Raw genomic sequence first — 14,652 nt, 5'->3', positions numbered from 1 at the left:
TTTGAACATTCATATTCTTTTGGTTTGAGGAATACAGTATCTCAGGTTGTTGCCTGCATTGATTATTCACTTAGTGTACCTGGAGTGGCTGCAACTGAATTTGCTTCTGTATTTTAGCAAAAGATTTGTGGCAACTTATCAACAGGAGCATGGGGAAACTGGCTGGTCAGGGAACCTTTTGTGAATGCCATTTTCTCCTGCCATTTTTTACACATCAGTGCTCAAAATTAATGAAGTTACCGAAGGACATAACAATTAGGAAAAAAAAAGATTATGAAGGATTTTTAATAAATTGTATTGGCATAAAACATGCTAGCAGAAATTATAATTAATTAGAAGTGAAATGTAACACCACCTTAAAATAGAAAGCAAAGTCCCCTTGGAAACAACACATGGGGCTAATGCAAAAATCAATGTTCACTGTGCTGGTTGCTTGCAAAATTACACAATTAATCCTGTGTAAACCAACCTATCAGCAATGCACACTGCAGGGCTGCTGATAACTATCAGGCTGCACAATGTATTAAAGAAAGAGAACCTTAATGAGATCCCATGAGAATCAAAAGATTTAAATCAGTTTTTTTTTTCCTTCTGTAAAAGATCATTTTTACTCCACTTAGTGGACAATAGTTTTCACATCTGATACACATATGGCCAAATCCACCATTAAATCAATCATTAGGAACCAGAAGACATTCTATTTTGAGTTTAAAATATGCTATCAAGCTGATTTCAAAATAGAGGATTTAGAAATCGACATAAGATGCCACCTTACTTATCTCCCTCATGGAGTTGATAGCAATCCAATGCTATACTCTATTACTGGCCTCTTATAGGGGCTAATGAGCCACTATAAAATTGCTGCGTTAACACACTATACCACATGAAAATATGTGGTTAGTTATAGTCTATATACATTCAATTTATGTTAGTTATAGTCTACATTATTCCACAGAAGAAAATAAATAGAAATAGACAGTAACCACTTAGGCATATTTAACATTTAAAAATATTTCTTCTTCTATCTGTGTGTGTGTGCACATATTTACATGAAGTATATGCAAACATGACTATATGCATATACTCAAACATGAGTATATGTAGGGATCCCTTTGAACACTTAATATCTACATAAAGAGTTGTACAGTTTGAGAAGGAAATAGTTCAAATATTTTTCTGGTGATTGGGGTAAGCCTTCAAGGTGTTGCTGTTGATGAGGCTTTTCTAACTCTTAGGTTACATGTAATCCCATCCAAAAGCACATCACCTGAATAAAAGACAAAAGATTCTTCACTCTTTTGTATTTTCATTGCACACTTAATTGAATTAAAATTGTCCTAAAAAAGAAAACATATTATTTTTAACACTATAAATTACAGTAACATAATAACTTTTTAAGACCAGTAACTTTGGTCTTAACTTCTGAGTCCTACTTCTTCCATTCCAACTATGGTCTCGTAGATCAATTCCATTAGGCAGTGTTTGCCTCTATTACAAAGCTGTATGCCAAAATAAATGAGTAGATGAATGGGTGATGGATATATAGAAAATCAGACAGACAGACAGACACAGTGCTATGCAAACAGATGGACAGATAGATGTGGGCATTAATTGCAAGAAGCACAAGAGAGAAAAAGAGGAGTGCTGTCATCATCTCATAGTCTCCCTTGGCAGGCATATGCTGGGTTTCCTTTGCATTGGCTCCACTCCTGGAAACACACAGAGCAATACTGTAACAAAATCACTAATGGAAGTGCAAGCAGTGAGTGCAGGTATCTCAAGGAGTAGAAAGATGTGAAGAAACAGGAAGAGGCAACAAGAAGGAACTCCATGAGGAGAAAGAATGTAGAGTACAAAGAAGAACGATTTGCCTGAAAAGCTGAGAGCTACTGGTAATAAAGTCGACACTTCTTCTCTGACATGTCAGGATTAAAACCGTAGCACCTGTCCACACATGCTGTTGTCTCCAGAATGCAGTCTATTTCAAATCCCTTTTGATTTCTATTGGATGCCTTTTGTATTTATTATATTCTCCACACACATATCACCTATTATCTTTGAAAATGATATGAACCTGATAGCCCTCATTTTCATGTAACAGTCATTGAGGATGTTCAAGAAAAGACAAGATTTTTCTGTTCATGTGTTTGTCTTCCCTCTTTTGCTCAGAATCATAGTGCTCTCCAATACTAGAAACTGGCATCACTGATACTTGCACACAGGTATACTGCTATTCTAAACCCCAACTTTAGATTTCCTTTACCAGAATAAGACATCATTTTTTGTTCCTTGTGTTTCTTTTCATATAGCTTGTCTATAAAATAGTTCAGCAGAAAACAGGAAATAAATATTTTAAGAACGACTCTCTACTTGGGTTTAATAGATGGACATTCATGAGTGGTAGTAACCAAAGTAAAAGTAAGACGTGCATGGGATGAAAAGAGGAGGTGGATAATATTTATGCTCCTTTAAAATCCTGGTGAACTCAACAGGTGCTATTTTCTTATCAAGCAAAAACATTCATGTTACCCATGAAGACTCCTGGTGAAATTATTTACCTGAAATAATAGGCATAAATTAATCTGCCACATATTTCAGCTTTTAGCGGAGATTTTCCATTTCCAACAAGAAATATTTTGAAAAAGACTAAGATGTCCTTCTTATTCTGTTTTCAAAACTCTCCTATATGAAATCTATTTAGAAAAGGGTCCCTCTTTATCAAATTGTCTGCTAAGCATTGAGAAGAAAGGCAACATTTTGGAGAATGAAAGAAAGATTAAAAAATACAGATACTATAGATCAGGCATCCCCAAACTATGGCCCGCGGGCCGCATGCGGCCCCCTGAGGCCATTTATCCCCCCCACCCCCACCACACTTCAGGAAGGAGCACCTCTTCCATTGGTGGTCAGTGAGAGGAGCACAGTATGTGGCGGCCCTCCAACAGTCTGAGGGACAGTGAACTGGCCCCCTGTGTAAAAAGTTTGGGGACACCTGCTATAGGTTGTGTGTGGTGGCTCACACTTGTAATTCCAGCAGTTTGGGAGGCCAATGTGGGTAGATCACCTGAGGTCATACCAAGGAACTAATTCAACCAGTCCTGGAGCTCCCACCCAGGAATACTCCATGCAATAAGACAGCTTTGACACCTAAGATTTCATCCCTGTCCCAACCTACAGCATTTCCCATTCCCTAGTCCCTGCCCACCAAACTATCCTGGAAAAACCATGGCCTCTGAGATTTCAGGGATGCTGATTTGAGAAATAATAACTCCAGTTCTTCTGCTTGGCTGGGCCTGCAATTATTAAACTCTTTTTCTACTGTAATACCACTGTCTCAGTGAATTGGCCCTATCCATGTGGTAGACAAGAAGAATCTGTTGGGCAATTACAATAGAGTGTTTGATACTTCACATGGATCTAATATTAACAATTGCAGTAAAGACATAGCAAGTCTATATGCCAAATAATAATTTATCTAATAATTGCAACAACCTTCTGAGATAGGTCTTATTATTTATCCCTTCTATGGTAATAGTACTGACAATGTGTCAAAACTGACCACATTCTGAATAGTAAATTACTCTAAAAATAAAAGATTGTATAGTTCCCACACAAAAGTTATGTTACCTCCATGAGAATACTTAGGTGATATTTATCTTCTAATATTAACTTCAGAGAGCAAATTTGTATTCCTCTAACACTTCACTTAAGTATCATTGTTTTATATCAGTTAGAGATAGTGATGGGTGATGACATTTCACCCAAATGTCACTTAATTTTATGGCTATTTCAACCAGAAAAGAGTTTAAAGGGTGGAGCAATTTATTAAAATAATGACCCCAAAGATGTTCATGTCCTAATTGCTAGGACCTGAGAGTATGTTACCTTACATGGGAACTGGGACTTTGCAAATGTGAGTAAGGTGATTAAGGATTTTGAGATGTAGAAGTTATCCTTTCTATTATGTGGGTGGGCCAATGTATCACAAGTGTCTTTACATAAGAGAATCTGGAGGGTCAGAATCTGAAAAAGTGTTATGAGGACAGAGCGCAGAAAGAAAGGAAAATCAGAAGATGTTATACTGCCGGTCATAACAATGAAGGATGGCACTAAAAGAGCACAGAGAATTTCACCCCAAAATATGGCTCTCTGATGTAATGAATACTTTGAATTAAAATCTCTCAGAAATCAATATGCCTTGGAATATAATTTTTCATATCTTCATAAAAATAGAATGGGCCCACCAAAAAGAACAATTGTTTTCCCTTCCCTTTCCTGTCATCTGTTTGAAGACAGGAGTGGAAGAATGTAATCATAACTGGCACAGCCTTTCTACAAAATAATGCCTGTCTCTGAGGTTCGCTCAACTTCCAAATCATTTACAAGTCCCTCTATATTTCCCACATCAATTCATTTTCCTACAGATCCATTCACTTTTTCTGGCATTCATGCAATGTCCTTGAAAAGAATTACTTATATTCCCCATATCCCCCTGCCCCTCTGAAAGGAGGTTATATAAGTGTTTGGGTTTGATTGGGTAATTGGGTAATCACTTTGTGATTCTCCCCACATGCACATAGTTAAATAAATTTGTATGCCTTCTCTTTTATTAATATGCCTTACTGTAAGTTTATTTTTCAGCAAACCATCTGAGGGCAAGAGGGCAGCTTCCCCTTATCCCCAACAAGACCATGAGCCAGAGTGTAGGTGGCCTCTAGAAGCTAAAAAAAAGTCAAGTAAACAGATTCTCTCCTAGAGCTTCTAGAAAGGTACAGACCTGCTGCCACCTTGATTTCAGGACTTCTAAACTAGAGATCTCTAACATAATAAATGTATGTTGTTCAAAGCCACTAAATTTGTGGAACTTGCTTATTATCATAATAGAAAGCCAATACAAGTAATAGAGCATAGACATGTGTAGATATTAACTTACATTTTAATTTTGGGGACCAATATTTTGTACTTCTTTTGAGTTCATGCAAAATATATGCTGTCTGTATTCTAATTATTTTGTAAGGAGATGAAGTGGTATTATATTCATAAGCCTAAGTTAAAAGTATGCTGCTTCTTACAGAAACCTAAGTCATAAAATCACATTTATGTCTTACATGTAGTTATATATTTACTGAACACATACAATATTTTTATAAATTGAGTCATTAAAATACTAAGGTACAATGGATTAATATCTTGGATAAGTTTAGGTGTAGCATCTATGTTTTTATTAACAATACAAAATGAATAATTCAAACTTTTCAATGGTATGCACATCTATATTTCAATGGTAAGAACACATAGACCTCATAAGAACACTGGAAGAGTTACATGAAATGCCAAGTACTGTTAATGCATAAGTCCTTGAATGACTGTGTGATGTTGCTCATGTGAATTCACTCTACACTTCCTCTTATAAGGAAGTAATTGGGTTTACTTTTTGTCTATTCTGTCACAAGGATCATGATATTAAAAGTAAAAGGCATAAGACTTCTCTAGGGTCTGCTACACATAAACACTCTAATAGGCTCACCTTGTAGTAAAGAGCTGAAACAGAAGTCTATATCAGTCTTCTGTGATAGTAATTCAACAACTGAGGACTCAAAATGCACTAATTACTATAGTCTTAATTTTACAATGATGATTAGTGTCAGTGAAAAGAGTCAAATTCTGTAAAATATTTGATGAGATTTATTCTGAGCCACATGAGTGACCATGGCTCATGACACAACTTCAGGAGATCCTGAGAATATGTGCCCAGGATGTACCTGTGAACGTATGCCCACATGTACCCTGTGGTCAGGCAACAGCTTGGTTTTATCCATTTTAGGGAGACATAAGATGTCAATCAATGCATGAAATATGTATGTACATTGGTTCGGTCTGGAAAGGTGAGACAACTCAAAGTGGGTGAGTGTAGGATTTCATAGGTAGATTCAAAGATTTTCTGATTGGCAACTAGTCTAAGGAGTTTATCTGAAGACCTGGAATCAATCAAAGGATGTGTCTTGGTTAAGAAAGGATGGTTGTGGAGACCAAGGTTCTATGCAGATGATGCCTCCAGGTAGAGGCTACAAAGACAATTGATTATAAATATTTATCAGACTTAAAAGGAAGGTGCAGGTTAAAACATGTTCAACTTTACTGTTGTAAAATTCCTCTTCCAAAGGGAGATTATGCCACTTTCCACTCACATCAACAAAGCATGAGTGTTCTCATTTCCTAACACCTTCACAAGATTCTGTACTACATGTTTTCATTGTTGTAGCCTAATAAATGATAACATTTTCTCATTGTGAGGTGTGTGTGTGTGTGTGTGTGTGTGTGTGTGTGTGTGTGATGGAGTCTTGCTATGTTGCCCAAGTTGGAGGTCAATGGCTATGCACAGGTGCAATTACAGCATTCTACATGCATGGATGTACAACCCTTTGAATGCGAGGAATTCTTTGCTTATCTATGGTGGCATGGCAGATACAACAAAAATTATACATGGACCTTTTTTTTTTTTAAAAAAAAAAATCATCAGCTATCATTAGTGTTAGTGTATTTTATGTGTGGCTCTAGACAATTATTCTTCCAATGTGGCCCAAGGAAGCCAAAAGGTTGGATACCCATGCTACAGCCTTGAATTCCTGGGTTCAAGAGATCCTTCCACCTCACCCTCCTGAGTAGCTGGAACTACAGGCTCATGCCACCTCTCCTGACTTCACTGTAATGTTTAAAATCTGATCATTGAGGGTACAATTTACATACATCACAATAACCAAATTTGTAAAAGTACAATTTAAAGAATATTGACAAAAGTAGACTGGGTATTAATACCACCACAATCAGTACAAAACATTCCCATCATCTCAATCTTCAACCACTCCCACCAGGCTTTGAAAAGAACGATTCTATAGTTATCCCTTCAATTTTGCCTTTGCCAAAATATCATATAAATGAAATCCCACAGTATGTAACCTTCTTTCACTTAGCATAATGCTTTTGAGAGTCATTTATTGTGTTTCATATTATCAGCAGTCCATTCCTTTCAGTTACTAGGTATTCTTCAATGGTATAGATAAACCACAATTTGTTCCAATGTGATTTCAATATGCTTTTACCTGACTATTCATGAGATTGTCTATTTTAGTACATATTTTGGCCATTTGAGCTTCTTCATGTGTTATCTCTCTTTTTTTTCAACTTTCATTTTAAGGTCAGAGGTACATGTGCAAGTTGGTTACACAGGTAAACGTGTGTCATGGGGCTTTGTCGTACAGATTATTTCATCACCCAGGTATTAAGCCTAGTACCCATTAGTTATTTTTCCTGATCCTCTCTCTCCTCCCACCCACCACCTTCAAGTAGGCCCCAGTATGTGTTGTTCTCCTCTGTATGCCCATGTGTGCTCATCATTTAGCTTCCACTTATAAGTAAGAACATGCAGTATTTGGTTCTCCTGCACTAGGTCCTGCATTAATTTGCTAAGGATAATAGCCTCCAGCTTCATGTATGTCCATGCATGTCCTTTTTAATGGCTGCATAGTATTCCATGGTGAATATGTACTATATTTTCTTTATTCAGTCTGTCACTGGTGTCATTAATGGGCATTTAGGTCGATTCCATGTCTTTGCTATTGTGAATACTGCTGCAATGAGTACACACATACATGTGTCTTTATAACATAATATAATGATTTATATTTCTTGGGGAATACACACAGTAATTGGATTGCTGGATCGAATGGTATTTCTGTCTTCAGGTTTTTGAAGCACCACCACACTGTTTTTCACAGTGGTTGACTTAACTTACACCCCCACTAATAGTGTATTTTCTCATCCTTTTTCTCCACAACCTCGCCAGCGTCTGCTATTTTTCGGCTTTTTAGTAACAACCATTTTGACTGGTATGAAATGGTATCTCACTGTAGTTTTGATTTGCATGAAATGTGTTCTCTTTGCCCATTTTTCCTTTCTGTTGTCTTTTTTCTTATAAATTTTAAAAAGTATTATTTTGTTCTTCATGTCATTCTCTGGATAACTAGTAAATCATAACATTTCACATAGATTTGAAAGTTAGCATCCAAAGCATAAACTTCAATTTTTCTGGAAGAGGAACGCATTTAGCAGCACTTGACATCATTAATATTGGGCCAAAACTTAGGGCAGGAATTTGTTCTAAAGTTAATATAATTTATTTTCTATTTAGTAAACCTTTAAATGATCCAATGTTCCTTCTTTGGAAAGGAGGAAGTGGATAGCATCTTCTCTACTGACTTGAGGACACTTAAATATGATACATGAAAATATAGTAAGGAAAAAGATATCCAAAATCCATTTGATACCATTATCATGCCATTTTAATCAACAACATCAAGCTTACAATCAATAATAATGGAAAATGTCTTTCATCTTCTAAAACATACCTGCTGTAAGAAACAATAAGCAGGTTCTCTCAGTGCAGGAAGTATTCAGGAATTCTTTCTCTAAGAGCATACCCTCACCCAGTCCAGAAGCTGACAAAATTTCACCCATCCTCACCCTGCACTCTTTTGGAAATAATCCACTCACTCTACTATTAAGAAGCCTGAAAACACATATCTTAAAACTTGTCATCTCACAACTCCTTAATCTTTGGTTGTTCCTATGGAGGTTTCCTGTGTAGGGGCAGTGGGTTATAATTTACAACAGCCCCCAAAGCACCCACATAATCTTAATAGAAGCACAATAAATAAAATAATAAAACAGTCTTGCCTAAAAAATCCCCTTTATCACACCCTCACTTAAGCCTAAGCTGTTCATATTATCTCCCCTGTGGAATACCAACTGGTCCTCCTCTCCATGGCAATCTACTCTGCATGCAACAGCTAGGGGTTTTGGTTTTTGTTTTTTAATAAACGTACATTACATCAACCGGCTTAACTGCTGGAACTTCTCTGAAGTTCCTCTACTGTGCTTAAATCCATACTGTTGTCCATAACCTACAAGGCTTATGCGATCTTCCCTAAGCTTACCTTGTGCCAGCTGGTCTCTCCCACGCTCACTGCACGGCAGGTTCTAGCCTTCTGTCCATTCCAGACTGGGCCAAATCTGATTCCTCCACACCGCCTCTCCACTTGCTTCCCCTCTGCCTGGAACTCTGCTTTTCTGGCTCTTTTCCTGTTTGCCCTCTTCCCTTTCTGGCTCAGCTTGAAAGGCACCTTCTCAGCGAATCCTTTCTAAAGTAAGTTTCTCCTCCCATTTTTCACTATCACAGTCCTTTGTTTCTTTCTTGTAAAGATTTTATGTGTTTACTCATTTATTGGCTAATATTCTTCGTAATGGCAACTCTGGGAGGGCAAGAAATCTGTCTTCATCACAGTGCCTGGGATTTGTTTGCAGCTCAATAAATATTTGATGCATGAATAAATGAATGAATGGCTTCCTAGAATCAGAACTACACATGCACACACACGTATACACATACACACTTTGCTTGGAGAGACTGGTTTTCTTTTCCCGTCTTGTATCTGGAAGCACAGCTATAACCCACTGGTAAATTTTTTTTCTGATATTGTTCTTTTTTCAGCATGAATCTATTAATAATCAAATCAAATTATTCAGGAGTTGCATAGAAGATAATTTCTTCCCCAATACACACTGGACCAAAGGGTGGGGGAAAATCAAGCTACGGAAAATTTCCTTCCCCTGCAGACTTTTAAACTGCTAATCAGCACAAGTAGCTTATAGCAGACTGAGCACAAAGGTTGCTGAAATGGCACAAAACTAATTCCAGGTGGTTTAATATCTTATGTTGTCTTAGTGAAAATATTGACAAAGAAGAATCATATGATTTGGAGTTTCTCTGCACTGCTGAATTCAGTGTTAGCTTCTAAGCCTCTATCATGGCATTTCCATAAATCAGCATTATTTAAGGAAGTAAGTCTGGGTGTGCCATCCAGAAACCACTACCAAATTGGGCAAATGCTAGTTTTCTGGTTGTGATTGGTCATATTTAACAGTTCTTTCCTAAAAATGTAGAGTTTACTTTGGCCAGTGGCATCATATGCCTACAGAGGAAATAAGTCTACAAAATATACTGCCAATACCCACGAGCAGTTGGCAGTGATAGGGGAAATCTGAAGTTCAGATACTTTTGGTAAAGCCACATCTCACACAAAACATCTGTAAGCACAGACATTTTGTAATAGACAGGGCTGGTGTAGAGTTGACTCTCTTAGGGTTCAGAAGCTATTCTTTCATTTATGAAAGTATCCTGGTACAATGTTTCTGAATTAACTCTCAGCTTTATGAAATAAAATATTCATTTTAATTCTTCTCCTGACCACATTGGAAAGAATACACAAAAGTGAAGAGAGTTTTTCAATTATCATATAAGAAAGTCAAAGTTAAAATCATAGGACAACAAAAAAGAAAAATTATAATATTTGGAATTATTTTGTTAAACACCCTTAAAGATATAATTTCACATTTTTTGAGCCCAAACTGCAAATACCAGTAAGATTATATCCCCCATAGCACTTCAATTTAAAATTGTACCATCAAGTAATCAGTTTTAAAATACAATTTGACTAGTTTTATCCCTTTGAAATACAGTGGCATTTTTATACATCATTTTTTGTTTATATTTTTGCCATATTTTGGCAGCTAGATCTTATATCCTATGTTCTTACTTTTAAAATATTCCTAATAATGTAAAAATTCTTACTCAGAACATTCATTATGTCTATTTCCAATGGTTTAGGCTGGCAGTTGGCAAATTTGATGAAACTGATTTGTGGAACCAGTAAATAAAATACTTGTGGAAATGCTGAAAATAAAAAAAAAAATCAGAAATCATAAAAAGGTAGACTCAGAAATAAATTTCACTATTGAATCATTCAAAAGATACAATGTAGCATTTGCAAAATCAGGTTGTAAAGCTTTTGAGAGAGATGCTTCAATGCACAGAGTCATTTTATAATTAATCACCTAGCATGTTGCCAATAACTGTAAAAAAAAAGAAAAGAAAAGAAAACCCATGACAATTTTTGAATTTTGTTTTTCATTGATAGATAGTAATAATACACATCTATGGAGTACATTATTATGATTAGATACATGTATACATTGTCTTTAGCATGTCCATCAACTGAAACATTTATCATTTATTTGTGGTGAGAACTCAGTATCCTTTCTTCTAGTTATTTTGAAACACAAACTGTAATACTGTTTACTATTGTCGCCCAACTATGCTACAGAATACTATAATTTATTTCTCCTATCTAACTGTAATATACGCCATTGACCAATCTCTTCCTATCTTCCCCTCCCTGATACATTCCAGAGGCACTAACAACTCTATACTTCTATGACATCAGCTTTTTCAGACTCCACAGATGTGTGAGAACATGGGATATTTGTCTTTCTGTACCTTGATTATTTCACTTAGCATACTGACAGGATTTCATTCTTATTATGGCTGAGTACTATTCAATTGTGTATATATACACTACATTTTCTTTAGTCATCTGTTGATGGACACTTAGGCTGATTCCGTATCTTGGCTATTGTAAATAATGCTGCAATCAACATGGGAATCTCTTCAACATACTACTTTCAGGTTTTCATTTTGCTAATAGGAGAAAGTATAACCCAAGAGAATAGATTCAGCACAATTGATGGGATGGATATTTGCAAAAGATCAGTTGTGTGTCTGTATGTGTGTGTGTGCATATGCTATTCATTTAAATTCTCAGCTTTATAATCTCTAAATTATGCCTTGTCACTGTTATTTCATTAGATGTACATAACTAAGCTTTGCAAAGAATAATTCCAGAAGATAGAATTATAACATTTCACATCACTATAAATATTGCTTTATACACATGAGGACTTATTCCTATTGAATTTTTAGTAAGTTATATCTTCTGTATTTGTAGATATAAGTGAAAAATCTTCAACACTCATAGAGAAGGATACATTAAGCAAAGTGCTATTGGAAGCAAGGATATCTGCTACTAATCAATACCATGGGTATTCACATCTATACCTTTCTAAAAAGTAAAATTTCTTAAAATTATAAATGTAATTAAAAGGCAATGTATAAAATAGATTTAACAAGTCAATTATTTAAGCATTTCCATGGCCAATAAAAAAATTGATAATGCAGCACATAACACTGATGTCTCTTCAAAAATATAGAAAACATTTTCACTCAAAAAAGTAGCAAGATTACATGAATACAAGAATTACAAGAATCTATTATTTCATAGTCAGACTCTAATGTCTGAAGTCCTTATTATTACTTTTCTCCTTTTTTCACTTCACATGCATATTATGTCTACAGAATAGTCTTACGTAAGCTTCTAGGACTGAAAACCAGACCCTAGAAGGGATCAGTGGATGGAGTTAGCAATACTCTGAAGTGTAGAGAAGAAATTAACCCAACTGAAATGTAAGGAAGGAGCTCTGTTTTCCTGCTAGGATCAGCTGATTTCTTGGTCATCTCACAAACGAAAAGCCCCTCAACAGATTATTGGCATCAAAGGGTCCTATGATGACTCTATCTCCCCTTAATCTTTCTGTAAAGCGAGTATTAAGTTGATATCCCAAATGCAGTTGCAGTAAAGGTATCCATATTCCACCTATGTTTGGCTTTCTCTAACCTGACTCAAATTAGGGAGGGCTCTTGTTTTATAATATGTGAGAAATCCTTTCAGAACTTGAGACAGGTATTCAAATCACATTTTATCACATCAGAAAATTTTCTCAAATGGTACTAGATTATACTGTGAAAAATATTTCTAAAAATTAATTGCTCATTAAATTGGGCTTGAACACTTATTTAGCTTCAGATAAATAATCATTGCAATGGAATTTCTTCTTTGCAATCCGATTTCTTCTTTGCCTTCCAAATTCCATCTCTTTTCTACTATAACTTTTATAGTGCACAAGCTGGAAATAATACTTCTGTATTCTAATCTCCCATAACACATTATCTATACATTCCTCTATTTTGCATTATACTTGAGTAAGTTCTTTAATTAGATTGGAGGTTCACAACCTTTTGAGAGTTGTAGGCCCCAGAAAAGGCATTTAGGTCTATTTTAATAATATTTTATGGGCATATATTCAACGGCAACAGTAAGCAACTTCAGGCCAGAAGCTGTATCTATTTCATCTTGGAATTCATCTATCCAGCAGTGATTTTCACTCAGCAGGAACTTCATAAATTTTCATTTAATGATCAAATGTGCGAACAAAACTGGAGAAAGAAAGAGGAGGAGCATGATGATTTTTTCTTAGGAGTGGTTATACCCTCCTTGAGCGGAGCTGCATCTCCTTGAACAGTCTGTCAGCCCTGAGATGACCTTAGATATGTTCTGAGCAGGACATAGGTGAACGCGTCATGGAAATCACATTCCCTGTGAATTATTTTTCAACCCTTTTTACCACAAAGTTTTGAATGTCTCAAGTAGATGCTTGTAGAACATTAATAACAATTTAACTTTTCTTATCTCCCTATTTTATAAGAGAGAGCAGGAGTCAAGCCCAGAGTCCAGGACAGGCAACAATATCTACCTAGAATGTGATGACTTCAGGTTGTTTTCATCATAGCAACTATATAGTTTGCTATTACCTTTCATTGTTTGCCACTGACACTGATATTTCATTTAAGATAACGAAATAAAACCTTTATTTTCAGTTAGTGTATTTTTTTTTAATGAGCCAGTTAAAATCTTAAGTGAATTAGAAGTTGCCACAAAGATAATGACACAAGTATTGAATATGGTGAGTTTAGAAGGATGTCGTCTCAGAGAACGGGAGACTGTCGAGTGACTGGTTGTTTTAAGAAGAAAGGACAGTAGAAAATGGGTGTGAAAAGACAGGCGCTTTGAGAAGACAGGAGCAGTGAGCTGTTGAGTCAAAGGAGAGGGTCTCTAAGGATACAGGGACAGAGAGGGGAATAATGAAGGCTGAGTCCAGCTGAAAGTGGAAACGAAGTGTGACAGTTACTTGGCCTGCAAAGCAGTAGGGAGCCAGGGGAAATTTTCAGGAAGTAAGTGACATCACGGTCAAAGTGACAAGCAAGAAAGGGGATTTTAGCAGTGCCATTTACACCTTAGTGAAGAATGACTATACAAGGCAGAGATCCAGTGAAGGAAAGGTTGCAGGGGTGTAGTGATTAGAAGGCTGAACAAGGAATTTTCCAGAATGGTTAGTGAAGAAGTAAATCTCAGTGTTTTGAGGGGAAAGTTGAAGCAGGCTTTGTAGTAGTATGAAAGCAGAGACAGGAGATATATAGAGGACAGGAAATGGTAAATGGTGAAAGAAAGACTGGTGAACAAATGCTCCTGGTCATAATAAAATGTATTATGCTATATAAAATAGACTATGGAAAAATCTGAGAGTTGCTTGGGTTCCAGTACCCTCCAAAAGTTTTTTTATTTTTTTTTTTAATGCAAGCTCATTGTAGAAACCTCAGTTTACTATCACCCTTCTCAGCTTGTTCCCACCACCAGCCTCTAACACTCTACATTTGTTTTCCTGAAATCTAAAACAGCAGAATTTAACACATATGACACTTTAGGTTATATCATGCAAAAATAAAACTTGCCCAGAAGATTGCATTTTCTGAATAAGCAACCCTTTTATCGTTGGCTATATGACTTGTCATTAAAATAACTTAAG

At 36.1% G+C, this 14,652-nt stretch overlaps 1 protein-coding gene across 9 annotated transcripts in view; it reads right to left on the bottom strand.

Annotated features, from left to right (window-relative positions):
* The window catches only part of CHL1 (cell adhesion molecule L1 like), a 199,479-nt gene that overhangs the window by 170,207 nt on the left and 14,620 nt on the right, over positions 1-14,652 (bottom strand). The window lies entirely within an intron of this gene.

The sequence above is a fragment of the Saimiri boliviensis genome, chromosome 8, assembly GCF_048565385.1.
Source record: "Saimiri boliviensis isolate mSaiBol1 chromosome 8, mSaiBol1.pri, whole genome shotgun sequence".
In the NCBI taxonomy this organism is placed as follows: Eukaryota; Metazoa; Chordata; class Mammalia; order Primates; family Cebidae; genus Saimiri; species Saimiri boliviensis.
The sequence above is the reverse complement of the archived record's forward strand: the minus strand, read 5'-3'. Positions and strand labels throughout refer to the sequence as shown.